At 31.9% G+C, this 13,632-nt stretch overlaps 1 protein-coding gene across 1 annotated transcript in view; it reads right to left on the reverse strand.

The window, feature by feature from the left end:
- Nucleotides 1-13,632, reverse strand: part of LOC145261182 (basement membrane-specific heparan sulfate proteoglycan core protein-like) — an 82,643-nt gene that overhangs the window by 50,926 nt on the left and 18,085 nt on the right. The gene's annotated exons all lie outside the window — the stretch shown is intronic.

Consider the following 13,632-nt stretch of genomic DNA (forward strand, 5'->3'; position numbering starts at 1 on the left):
TGGACCCTCTATGATTATCCAGAACCACACCTCAAATCAATAGATGCAAGATCATTCCCTATTCAAATAGGGTCAAGACTGTCAGATGATGTCACTCACCACGTTGTGTGCGTGAAAAAATTTGAAGAAACGAATTTTCTTCAACTGACTGTAAAAAGTTTGTAACATTAGTAGTAAAAGTTGAGAATCACAGGATTTTCAATTAAATATTTATACATCAGAGAAATGTGTCAAATCCGGATTCTGTCATATTTTACTATTCATAATTATTAATTTTCAAGGTATGCTTTCTTTCCAAAAAGAAAATCTCCACTCAACGCTGACTCAGGGATTCTTTTCACCTAGATTTGGGAGTTAAAATATACACAGGGTGGAACGATACAATTGTCGCTCTAGAAAAATCGATATAATTCCATTTCCGATGAAAACCGGTTTTCTTTTTTGTTGCAGACCATCTACTAGTTGAGCAGTTGTGTACAACTCTCAAGAGCGATAGTAGCCTTTTATCATGTCTGAAAATGGCACAATGTTCAATGAACAAGATGGGAGATGCGCCGCTATATAACTCATACTCTCTTACCAATCCAACTTATGACAATAGGACTATTGCTTGCATTCTCAAAATGCATCGCTGGATTGTCATGTATAACAGGGACGTGTCCAGAGTGGTGAAAAAGTTTTTGGCCACGGTTATGGTCTTTGGTGAGGTTTCAAGTGAGGGCCACATCATGCCACCTCACATCTTCGAAGACAGATTGAAAGTCAACACCAAAGTGTACTTGGATGTGCTGACGATTGTGGTGAACTCTTGATGCAATCAGGTAGTCGCTGACAGACTCTGGTTGTTGCAGGACTCAGCATTGGCTCACAAGTCCAAAGAAACCTAGGCTTGGCTTCAGTAAGTATGCTATGATTTTGTATTCTTCTCTCACTGCCCCCTCCCTCCTCCCCTGACCTGCACTCGATGGACTACTTCGTTTGGTCATACGTCGAGAACATCAACATGATCTCCCACAACACCAAAGTCAGCTTGATCGCAGCCATCTGCCAAGTATTTGCTGAGCTCCAGCCGGTGCCTGTGGAAAAGGCATGCTCCCAGTTGCGGACCTGTATTGAGGTGGTGATTGAGGCTGAAGGCGGCTACATTGAATGGATGTCAGCTTTACTACAATCAAGTTACCTGAATTGATTTTTACAGTAAAAGTTTTAAAATAAAGCTGTAGCGTTGTTTTCTTTAGGGCGACAACTTTATCGTTTCACCCTGTATATGTAAAAAAATAAAGACCAAAATTATTCATATATTCATCAACATTTTGTCTTTATTTTAAGGCTTAACATTAACTTTATTCTTTTCTTTATCATTATCTATCATTTTGCAATATTACTTCCATAAATTTTTATCATTATATAACAGATCAAGAAGTGTAAATCGTATAGTATAAGCATATGTAATTTACTCGCAAAGTATTACCTACTGCAAGCAGATATCAACATAAAGAAAATATAACACCAGATATCAGACATATCCTACCAGATAGCATCATAATTTTAAAACTGAACTTGATATGAAAGTAAAACACTGAAAAAAAAATGCAATTTAAAAAAAAATCCAAGAAACAATATAAACAGTTTTAAAAAGAGAAAAACAAACAAACAAAATTAAAATGCAAGAAAACAAAAAATAAAATTGAACTGAAAAAAACAAAAAACAAAAAAAAAAACAAGATGCCAAATGGTGAGATGTGTTTGCAAGGAGGATTTGGACGACATGTTAAAAACGAGCAGGCATTTTATTTATTTTTAATTTCAAGAAGCTCGATAATATATATATATATATATATATATATATATATATATATATATATATAATGGGATGCTGTTTTTTTATTATTAACAGGCCATAAAAATAACAATAGTGATTTCACTTGAAAAGAGACATACTAAATGCGAAAAGTGAAATGATGATAGCATGCAAACATGAGAACGATGTTTTCTTGGCACACATGGTACATGATTAAAATTACAAATATTAAAATATACCAGAATAGATACACATTAGATTGCCTACAATTCTAATCGCTAAATGAGACCAATAAACTTATGAATTTTGGAACAATTATTAAGAAATGGATGGTAATGTAAGCTATATTTATTTTTAGTTTTATGCAAAGAGCAGGTGGAAGCCCTTCATGAAAGTAGCAGTTTTGCTAAATACAGTCTTATTGCATTCATGATTAGTAGAGAAGGAAATTCCTTTAGTCCATTTAGTGACAAATACAGAAACAAGCAGACGTGCAGTTTTCAGGGAACAAGTAATCATCAATATGTACCACCTTTTCCTGGGATGTTTTCTTTGTAGTATTCTAATGACTGGTCAGAATTTATTTACAACTAGCAAGCCACCCGGCGTTGCCTTGCATTGACCGATCGTAAAATACACTTAAATTTATGCAGATTTAATATAAATGTATATAAGTTGGTTATATCTGTTTATCTTCAGGCAATGCAAAATCTGACATTCCTTGCTAAAGCATCAAAAGGGCTTCAAACTAATGATCAACATCAAGAAAACAAAAGTTCTAATCCAAGAAACTCCTAACAAAGTTGAATCCTCGAGAAGCTTTTCTAAATGGCATAATGTTGTAGTCGGTTGGGAAGCAGCCTCGTGGTATTTTGTTCCAAAGGTCAGATATTCTAGAATAGAAACGTTTTTCATGGAAGTTTCTTTTGGTTTTTTGGTAGAGAGAGGGAGAAAGGAAAGTTCATTGTTTAAACGATCTCTTGCAGTGAATATTTTTCTGATTTAACTAGGGATCGGAGCTCTGTCGAACACCAGCCACGAACATAACGACAGAGTAGAAAGAGACTAGCAACATCTCATCTGTGTGAAAGAGGCTGTAAAGACGAGAAAAGAGACATTGCCCACGAGATAATGAAATCAATTTTATACTGTCAAAGCAAGAAAGACTGCTCCGAGCGGCGCCTCCACATATACGACAGCAATAGTCCATATTAGGCAGTATCTGGTTCTTATACAGGTAGATTGCATTAAAAGTGAGGTACTTTCAAGATGCAGTAGAATGATCCAACCATTTTCCCCAGCGACCTTCACAACAAATTTGATGCAAATCTTCCAATTCAAGTTTGAAATGGCCTTTTCCCTGTTGACCTATATATGTTGGTCGTATGCAGTTTTAGGAGGCTCACTCACTCAGGTTTTGTCTTTTCCCTTTGAGAAGAGGTTAGTTTATTGCTTATTGCCTGAGGCGCCCCTACTGGGAATGCCGACGGATCTGACCAAGTATTTTTTTTTTTTGACAAACTAAATTGCTCTTCTAGTATGCTGGCTTTTCAAATCTCACTTTCCAACCCTTGTGTCAAATCATCCTGACGTAAAAGGGAGATAAATGACCTTCAGTTTCAGGTCCAAAGTGAAAGTCAGTCCGAGAAGCTTATATAATAAAATAAAAATTAAAAAATCAGCGTTTTCTGCGCAGATTTTGTGTTTAAGCTTGATCTGTTACCATAATGTATGGAATAAATTATACCATCTATTTTAATGACGACTGTAAGAGCAAAGCATTGATCATTATTCATATTCATTAAATAACTGTTAATATGTCTGATTGTTCAAAGTCTATGAACACTAAAACAGCTTCCCATAGAAAGCTGAAATTTAATAGGAATGATCTTTTTATTTCTCTATGGTTTTGCATGATGCTAAAATGTTCAAGGCCGAAATCATCTCTATAATAATAATACACTAAAACAATTTCATATTTGCGTGCGTCATCCTATACCCCCTTTTTAAAAAATTGAATTGCCTAATCATAAAAAGATTCAATATTTTTTTAATTTCATCTGATGTATCCCTTGTGTCGATCCTGAAATTAACTAAAATACACTGTCTTGGCTTTGCTAGCATCAAATTGTAGTATCTGTTTTTTCCAAAGATGGTTCAATAATATTGTGATGTCCGTGTGCAAACCGAACGACCATAGAATGGAAATAGCTCAAATTCCTACGAGGGTTTTGAAGATAGATTCTCCTCATAAACAGACAATATGAAACTAGTATAACCAAAGTACTTAGATAAGTATGGTTCAGTTTGAAAATAGGTTGAATAGTAATATCGGTAGGTCTCCATTCATGCTGGACATTTATAGAATTGAAATGTGTTACAAACTCCTACAACGATACACCTGTGGAATTTTCATGGGCCCCTCGGGTATAATAATTAGGATAATGAAAAACGCTGGGAGAATAGAATATAAATAAGTCACAAACTCGCACAATGGTTTTAAAGGAAGATCTTCCTAAACAGATATACTCTAAAACTACATTAACCAGACTACTTAGATATGTTTCAGTTTGAAATAAAGCTGGTACAACAATATTGTGGGGTCTGCGTTGTGCCAGATGACCATAGACATTAAATCTTAAGTACAGCAGCAATACACAACCCTAACCCTAACGCCTCTGGAATTTCCACAAGTTCCACTACTAATATATAAATTGGATGGCAACAAATATTTTACGATTAGTTCACATGAAACGGAACAATAAAGCGTTTCAGAAAAGTTATGACAATCTTGGTAAGAGGACATAAAAGTAATGCAAAACTTAAGAGTTGTTACATGGATAACAATCTAATGTCGCTTAAAGTGGGGGAGGATAGACTCTGCTCATCACAGGATGTACATTGCATACTTTTTTTTTTCACACAAAGTATCTTGTTTCTTTTTAATAGTCAAAATGTAAAAAAAAAAAAAAAAAAGCAAATTAATTTATCAACGCTGGAAAAACAAAGCGTATACTTCCCAGTTTCTGTTTTGTTCAGTCGATAAATTTAATTCGGATAGTACCCTGCTATATAAGGCGAATACCACACCAGATATTGCCGAAATGGTTAGTATTATACTAGGAGTACTAATCAAGGCGTATTAGTTTTAACAATATTATGTTACAACTTTTTTTTTATGTTGAGATTTTTATCTGCATTTCTATTTTCTATATTTAAAAATAAAATGCATTTTGATTAATGTTGTCTAATTAAAGCGTTATAATTTTAAATAAATATAAAATAAATGAATATAAACATTTAATGTAAAATTAAAATGTGTAAAATTTATATATATATATATAAAATAAAAAAAATTAATACATTGAAATATATACAAATCAAAGTTAATATAAAATTAAAATAGATATATACTTTTTGAAAGAACTAAATAAACATGTTTCAGATTTTTTTCATTGAAAACATTCTGAATTGAAGTCAATTTAGAATTACGTTTCTTTTATTATTGACGAGACATTTGAATAATGTCACGTCAGATGCACTGTCATGATAACCAGGTATCTTTTAGCTACCAGTATAATTGAGATGGCGAACCATTACTTCATCCATTTACTTCAATTATCAATGTACGAGGTTAACATTTGAGAGATGAGATATGGAATCAGATGTTGAGTGTGAATAAAAGCTTTAATGTTACTTTAAGTATTTTTCAACTGTTAGCATAATTGTGGTGCTCAAAATATATCAGGTCCAATTGAATGTAAAGATTTGGAATGATGATTGAAAAAAAAAAAAAAAAAACGAAAAAAAAAAAACAAAGAATGAAAACAGACATTAGAAGGGAGAGTCGAAAGTAATCGAAGTAAAATAAAATGAAAAATTACTTAATTCAGAGATAAAAAAAATTACACAAAATCAAGACAATTTACACAGAAATAAAATACAAATGGCAAGGGAACATCATGTACAAGGTGTAAATAAGTTATTTTTATATGAAAATAAAGAAAAAGGATGAACAAAAATAAATAACTATTATTATAAAATGTACTTTTGGCGCCTATTTATCTTTTGTCCATCTTATTTAAAATATTATCAGAAGAAAATTTTATAGCGTTGTTTTTAACAGTAAAGACATTGACCACGTGCTGTTCTTTGGCCTTTTTGGCTTGGAGCAAAGTGTAGCATTTATCCTGATACTACACTTTACCTTTTCTGACTTCGATAAGTATAGGAGGAGTCCTTCTGAATTGAGGTCATTTTTATTTTTGTTCCTATCCAGAGTGCCCCCTTCTTCGAAGAGTTGGATTTTACCCACCTTAAAAAACCGACCCTGGTGTCTAACTCTGCCCTCATGGGGAGGCAAGTAAATAGGAACATTAAATAAAATTAGAAAGTGTTACTGCACATATGCGTTAATCTAGTTCCTGCCCACCTGTGGAACTCTATTCCACTGGCCTTCTTTCCAGCCGACTACAATATGGCCATCTTCAACTCCAATGTAAACAAGTTCTTGCTGAGCCTTCCTCTTTAAATAAGCAAATTCCCACTACTAACGATTACTACGCTGTTGCCACGATGCCTATCGTTCATTTATTAACCCTTATTTTCGATTGGCTTTTGGGCCTTGATAAGTGATGACTTCCTTGTAAAAACAAACAAAAAAACTACCAAGCTTGTGCTCTTTTGTAAACGATGAAAACTTGTATTCTGTTGTAATTCTTCGTCTTTTGTTGTCATCTGCCTGTACGAAACGTGCACATCTGCCTTCTTTAACTGACGTAGTCACAAATAAGAATGCTTTTAGATTAAGAATAAGAATTTGCAATTCAGATATTTATTAAAAGCCTGGCTAGGGAGTTTTAGAGACACAAGTCAAAGTCCAAATTCCCCCACAAGCCAGCTTAATATACGGTGCGCCAAAAAGAAAACGAAACCGACTGGTGTCACTCACTTTTTGCCGTGACGTCACTCAAAAGATCTAGTTTCTTCTTTTCTTTTATTATAAAGCATTTATTACTGCATATACTTTGTGGTATTGTTTTTAATTAAAATTAAGCTTGAAAGTTTTTATCTTATGGAAATCGCTCCAGACAATGCATGAAGCCACCTGATTTTAAAAAAAAAAAATTACTTCAAAGTCAAAAAATTAGCCAACGATAAGATAGATTCCAACTTAAAAAAACACAGCAATTCTTCCCCCTTGGTCAAAACCATCGCTCATGGAATGTGAGAACTAAAGGACAAAATAAGGAAAACGAGAATTATGAGGCTGCCTGAAGTAAACCTAAGGTCCACTTTCTACTGATTACCCTATTTTAATATTTTTGTATTTCCGAGTTTTTTATGTTGTCATCTTTCTGTATCAAACATGAACGTCCACCATCTTTAATTGACACTGTGTGTGTACACACAAACCAGTTTGGTTGTAATTACAAGAATTTGCAGTTAAGAACTTTATTAAAACCCTTGCCAAGGATTTTTAGAGGCAAGCTAAAGTTCCAAACTGCCCAACTTTGCTCTTTGTATCCCCCCCCCAAACACCGATCAAACGAGTGTCCTTTATCGGACTATCTGCTGGGGGGAAAAAAAACAGATTGTTGTCACTCAGTCTTCGTCATGATGTCAAGATCTTGTCTCACCTACTCTATCATGCAACTTATAGAATTTTTATTTACTCAATAAGTACTGACATTGTCATTAAAACAGAATAATTTTCTCATTTTTTTGTTCATTAAAAAAATGTATACATTGTTTGACTTTTTTTTAATGGAAATCGCTTCAGACAAAGCATGAAGCCATTGATGTAAGGAGCTGAAGAAACAAAATATCACTTAAAGATAAAAAAACTAGCCCATGATAAGTCTTATACAGATAGATTCCGATTCAGAAAACGGCAATTCTTCCCCCTTTGTCATGAAATGCAATGTGAGGACTAAAGGACAAAATAAGAGAAGAGATAATTAAAAAACAAACACAAAATTCACTTTCTATTCTTTTTTATGCACCGAGTAGTCTGAGTGAGGATCCTTAATACAGGCACTGTTCAAGAATATAATTAATGGTAAGACTATGGAAAAAAAATTAAAGTTGTAAATAATATTATATTATTGGCTATGTTTCATCAATAGAAACAAACATGAAACCGTTATTTTGTGGTATGAAATACCAATTAATTTTGGTATGATATGCAGAAGTACTAAATCATTAATTGATTGAAATATTATCTAAAAGGAACTTTGTGTGTGGGATAGAGACAGAGAAAGAGTTCCCTATCGACTCCGCAATGACTTTTTATGAAATTTCACACAAATGTACTCTATATATCTGGCAGTGTTTTTAGATAGGTTTTGTATCGGAATGCCTTCAATAAATATTGATAATCTAAACAACCCGATATAAGGAGCAGGCGATTTTAACCAAAGTTAACACCTTATATTGTCTAACATCACAGATGCATTTAAAAAATTTGATTACCACACAATAAGAAAGGTCTGGTATATAAAAAAAATCAACAGTAAGTTCTTTGATATGACAGATGCACATTTGAAATGAAGGTTTCTGTTTAAAGCACAATTTTACCATGATACTCGACGTTTTCTTTTTAAACTTAAATTCAAGCCATTATCATAACACAAGCAGAAAAGCCAGGCGTATAAAATCGACAGTAGGTTCTCTATAGCGTAATGTAGACTACAATGTATTGTGGATTAATTCACTGTAGGGAGGCATGTGAAGCTTCCTACTGATGCACCACGATGACAACTAGAACAGGCAATCAATCGATTAAAAAATGGGCAATTTCACTGATTTCAACGATAATAAAAATATGGGAGTGTAAGACATTCGTTAATCATTATTCAATCTCGTGCAATGTCGGGTCTACCTGCTAGTTTTCGTTTATACTAATTTTTTAAAGAGAAATTAAAGTCAGAAATAGTAAGTGCTGTTGGATTCTACATAATACAGTGTAATCATGTTGACATACCAGTTCATGCTAGATCACTGAAGTTAATCAACGTTCAGCCTGCTCAGCACATAAGTAACCATTTTTAAATACTAGGTACTGCATGTCAGCTTCCCCCAACCAGATTATACATGTAGCAAATACCACACCAGGTATTTTATTTACCTGCTTTCCAAGAGGTAAAGTACAAGATCAAGTGTAGGTTTGATGAAAATGTTTTTGTGGAACGAACTGGATTCGAACTTGGCACAGCCAGGTTTTCAGTCCGTATTGTTAACCACTTAGTCATCGTCTAACTAACAGTTTAAAAAAAATGTTTACACATTAAAAACAAATGGCTCTTATTTGAAATGTCAAAATTACAAGCAGATGTGTGTCCATAACGATTGTTTACAAAAGGTATTTAATAAGTTTACAATTCTTTGGGAATCAGTGTATGAAGAAAAAATTTCTAATATTAAACTTTATAACTTTTAGCTGCACATATAGGCAACCATTATTCGAAATATATTATCACTAGCGAAGTGGGGGAGGGGCATCCAGCTTTGTCCAGTCGTAAAATAATCTTAAATATATTTTAAGCTTTCCAGATTTCTTATATGGAGTCGTGATTTCAAAAGAAAAAAATATTGTGGTGTCATCAGCTAGAATCGAAACCGAAAGCAAAACTGTGAAAGCTTGTGACGTTACCACTGTACCAACGTGACATGCATGTGTACTGATTAAAAATGAACTAAGATGAATGTACAAAATGTATAACGATGTTTTTTTTTCAATTTTGACCCAATTTCTAACCCCTTAAAAGTATTTTAGCCGACTAAACACCCATAAAAGAACGGTCCATAAAAAATCCAATCATTTGAGGATCCTAGCTCCGCTATGCGACTTTTAGTTTCGGAAGATATTGAATTTGAAAATCTGGAGACAGACAAGCAGACGGACAGACATATAGCCTTTTATATATTAGATAATACACGTATGCGTTTGCCGGGAAGAAAGATAATTACATTTAGTTCATTAACAGTTTGTCAGGGACGATTATAAAAGCATTTTAAAAGATATGTAATACATGGAAAGGGAATAATTAAAAAAAGATGTGTCGTAATTAAAAAAAAAAAAGATGTGTCGTAATTAAAAAAAAAAAAGATGTGTCGTAATTAAAAAAAAAAAAGATGTGTCGTAATTAAAAAAAAAAAAGATGTGTCGTAATTAAAAAAAAAAAAGATGTGTCGTAATTAAAAAAAAAAAAGATGTGTCGTAATTAAAAAAAAAAAAGATGTGTCGTAATTAAAAAAAAAAAAGATGTGTCGTAATTAAAAAAAAAAAAGATGTGTCGTAATTAAAAAAAAAAAAGATGTGTCGTAATTAAAAAAAAAAAAAGATGTGTCGTAATTAAAAAAAAAAAAGATGTGTCGTAATTAAAAAAAAAAAGATGTGTCGTAATTAAAAAAAAAAAAGATGTGTCGTAATTAAAAAAAAAAGATGTGTCGTAATTAAAAAAAAAGATGTGTCGTAATTAAAAAAAAAGATGTGTCGTAATTAAAAAAAAAAGATGTGTCGTAATTAAAAAAAAAGATGTGTCGTAATTAAAAAAAAAAGATGTGTCGTAATTAAAAAAAAAGATGTCGTAATTAAAAAAAAAGATGTGTCGTAATTAAAAAAAAAAGATGTGTCGTAATTAAAAAAAAAAGATGTGTCGTAATTAAAAAAAAAGATGTGTCGTAATTAAAAAAAAAGATGTGTCGTAATTAAAAAAAAAAGATGTGTCGTAATTAAAAAAAAGATGTGTCGTAATTAAAAAAAAAGATATGTCGTAATTAAAAAAAGCTATGTCGTAATTAAAAAAAAAGCTATGTCGTAATTAAAAAAAAGCTATGTCGTAATTAAAAAAAAAGCTATGTCGTAATTAAAAAAAGAGGTATCGTAATTAAAAAAAAAGAGGTATCGTAATTAAAAAAAAGAGGTATCGTAATTAAAAAAAAGAGGTATCGTAATTAAAAAAAGAGGTATCGTAATTAAAAAAAAGAGGTATCGTAATTAAAAAAAAGAGGTATCGTAATTAAAAAAAAGAGGTATCGTAATTAAAAAAAAGAGGTGTCGTAATTAAAAAAAAGAGGTGTCGTAATTAAAAAAAAAGAGGTGTCGTAATTAAAAAAAAAGAGGTGTCGTAATTTAAAAAAAAGAGGTGTCGTAATTAAAAAAAAGAGGTGTCGTAATTAAAAGAAAAAGATGTGCCGTATAAAAAAAAAAAGTAAATTTGGTGTCATGACCATCAGAAAAGACATATGCAGTCAAAGGTCAAAAGTGTGTGAATGCACAGAATACATAATTTTACTGCCAAGAAATCACAACGGTAGCAACACTCCGAGAATAATATACAATAAAATATTCTGGTTTCTTGATCAGAGTCTGTGAGTCGGTTGACTCCATGAGAAAGATAAAAGTAACAGGCAAAACCATTGGGGCTTTTAAAAAAAGTATGCCAAATATTAAAGTCATACAAAAAAGAGGCAAAATCTTGTTTTTCAAGTTTTCACCTCATGGGGAACGAGAGCACTAAATATTACCAGAAGCATTCTCTTGTGTTAAAAACATGAATCTGTAAGAAAATTCTGGCTGAACTAATAACTAATTTTTTTTAATGATTTCTAAGCAATAACATTCATAAAAGTTGTCTTAAAAATGAATTGAGGAAACACAGTAAATTTGTCATATTTTAGTAACATTAATGTTTCCAATAAGGTTGTGTGATGTACATTTTAATAAAAAGAAAACGATTGTATATTAATGATAGCTGTACTACAATGTCGTATTTTACACAAAGATGTAATTCATTCCTATTTTAGCATATTATAACAAAAAATATGATAACCGCATTCAGACTTATTTCCTTGCAATGAAATAGGTTTAAATACAATTATTATATTTTCTTATGTATAATATGTGCACAGATTTCTGAAACTAAGAAATTGTGAGATTTAACTCTAAAGAGTGTTTGAATTCATTGGTAATTTTCCCAAAAATAGTTAATGAAGGAAAAGAATTACAGTTGTAAATGATTTATTAATTTTTTGTTATGTTTTTTTTGGGGGGGGGAGGGGGGTCATCATAGCAATAGATGCAAATGGGAATAAAAAAAATGAAACTTATGTGGCATGATGACAATGACGTGTGAAATGTTGGATCTCACATTTATTTAATACAAAAACAGAAAGAAAATTATGATTGTGCGAAAACATGTCAAGAGGGATTTGATGAAAGGGGAGGTAACTCAAACGAAACGAAATAACGGTGAAAAGACAGACATAAAAATCAATGACGTATGTGGATGAAGTTCTTAACAAGCATCGTAAGCAAAGCCTTCACCAAACAAAAAACAAACCAAAGCTTTTTTGCCATTAGAAAGCTTATCAGCAAATATTAGAGGAAAAAAAAAAACAAACGCTTAAAACTCCAATCAATTACCAAAAAAAGGGGGGGATAAAAGCAAGAAATTAGCAGATATGTACTTTATAAATGTGCTGTATGAGAAATTCAAAGCTGTATTAATTATTCATCAAAGCAATTATATCTGACAAAAATATATTTTCATGATAATATGTACACATATTCTTACATAGATTTATTATATTTAAAATAGGTTGCATACATACATACATACTACTCCTGATCAAAAATTCAACGAAACCTTTTTTAAGGATAGTTTTTAAACTCCTCCCACTTAAGGTTACCGATACTAGAACCTAAAAGGTTATGATAAAAAAAAGCTACATTCCAAACATTTAATTCAGAAATTTACAGTTTATAAAATGAGGCAACTATCCTACAGCTCCTGCTGATATTTTTTCACACGCTCATACACACTCTGTTACACAATGAACATGTAGCATATACTCCTTACACTTAAATATTTTCAACTCACTTGACTAACAGCTAAATCCCATCACTTCATTAGAGATTACTAGATGCCGGGATTTTGTTGTTTTGTAGTGGAAAATTTTTGTCTTTGTCTTTGCAGAACATGGTTAGTTATGCAAAAGAAAAAGATAAAAAAATATCAATATTTGGTGCATTTTAGATCAAGAAGCTTGTAGATTTTACGATGATCTATTCTTGTAGCTCCTGTCCTTGAATCACTTGCCTTTGGAATTCTATTCTCGTTTCTCCAATACTACCAATATGCAGAAATTTAAATGTGCGAATCTACATCTTGCTATCCAGTTCCCCATTCTGGTTTCCCTCCTATAGATCTACAGCAACTCCTTACGCTTTAGTGGTAAGAAGCCTTCTTTAGGTTGAATAAAAGTAAAAAATACATAAAAATCAATTGCTTTAAGCAATTTTGGTTGTGAATTGATGCTAATGTTACATACACGAAACGTGTAATCAGGGTTGGCACTATCTCAGAACCCACTGACCTAAAGTAGGTCACACACACAATGTATATATATTATCAGAACCGGAAAAATTTTAGCCTATTTTCCAATTCCAAAAAAATGAGTCTTTTACTTATTTGTAAAACAGAATCGGTAATTACATTGGAATCGAGAAAATTTTTAATCATCCTATCACTAATATCTATGACTCTGGAGGGAATGTCATGAATTCTTAGAATTGACACTGCCAGTAATAAAGCTATTTAAGAATAGGTGTACAAATTATTAAAATGTAAAATGGCAGACATATATTGGGTTTATCAAATAAGTTCTTAAATATTTCACATCCAAACACACTAATATATATATATATATATATATATATATATATATATATATATATATATATATATATTACACACACACGCACAGAGAAAAGCTTAGATAGTTAAGAGCTGAACTTTTTTTTTTTTAGAAAAAGCAAAAAGGGA

This window comes from Euprymna scolopes, chromosome 37, assembly GCF_053919585.1.
Source record: "Euprymna scolopes isolate OS-2025 chromosome 37, ASM5391958v1, whole genome shotgun sequence".
In the NCBI taxonomy this organism is placed as follows: Eukaryota; Metazoa; Mollusca; class Cephalopoda; order Sepiida; family Sepiolidae; genus Euprymna; species Euprymna scolopes.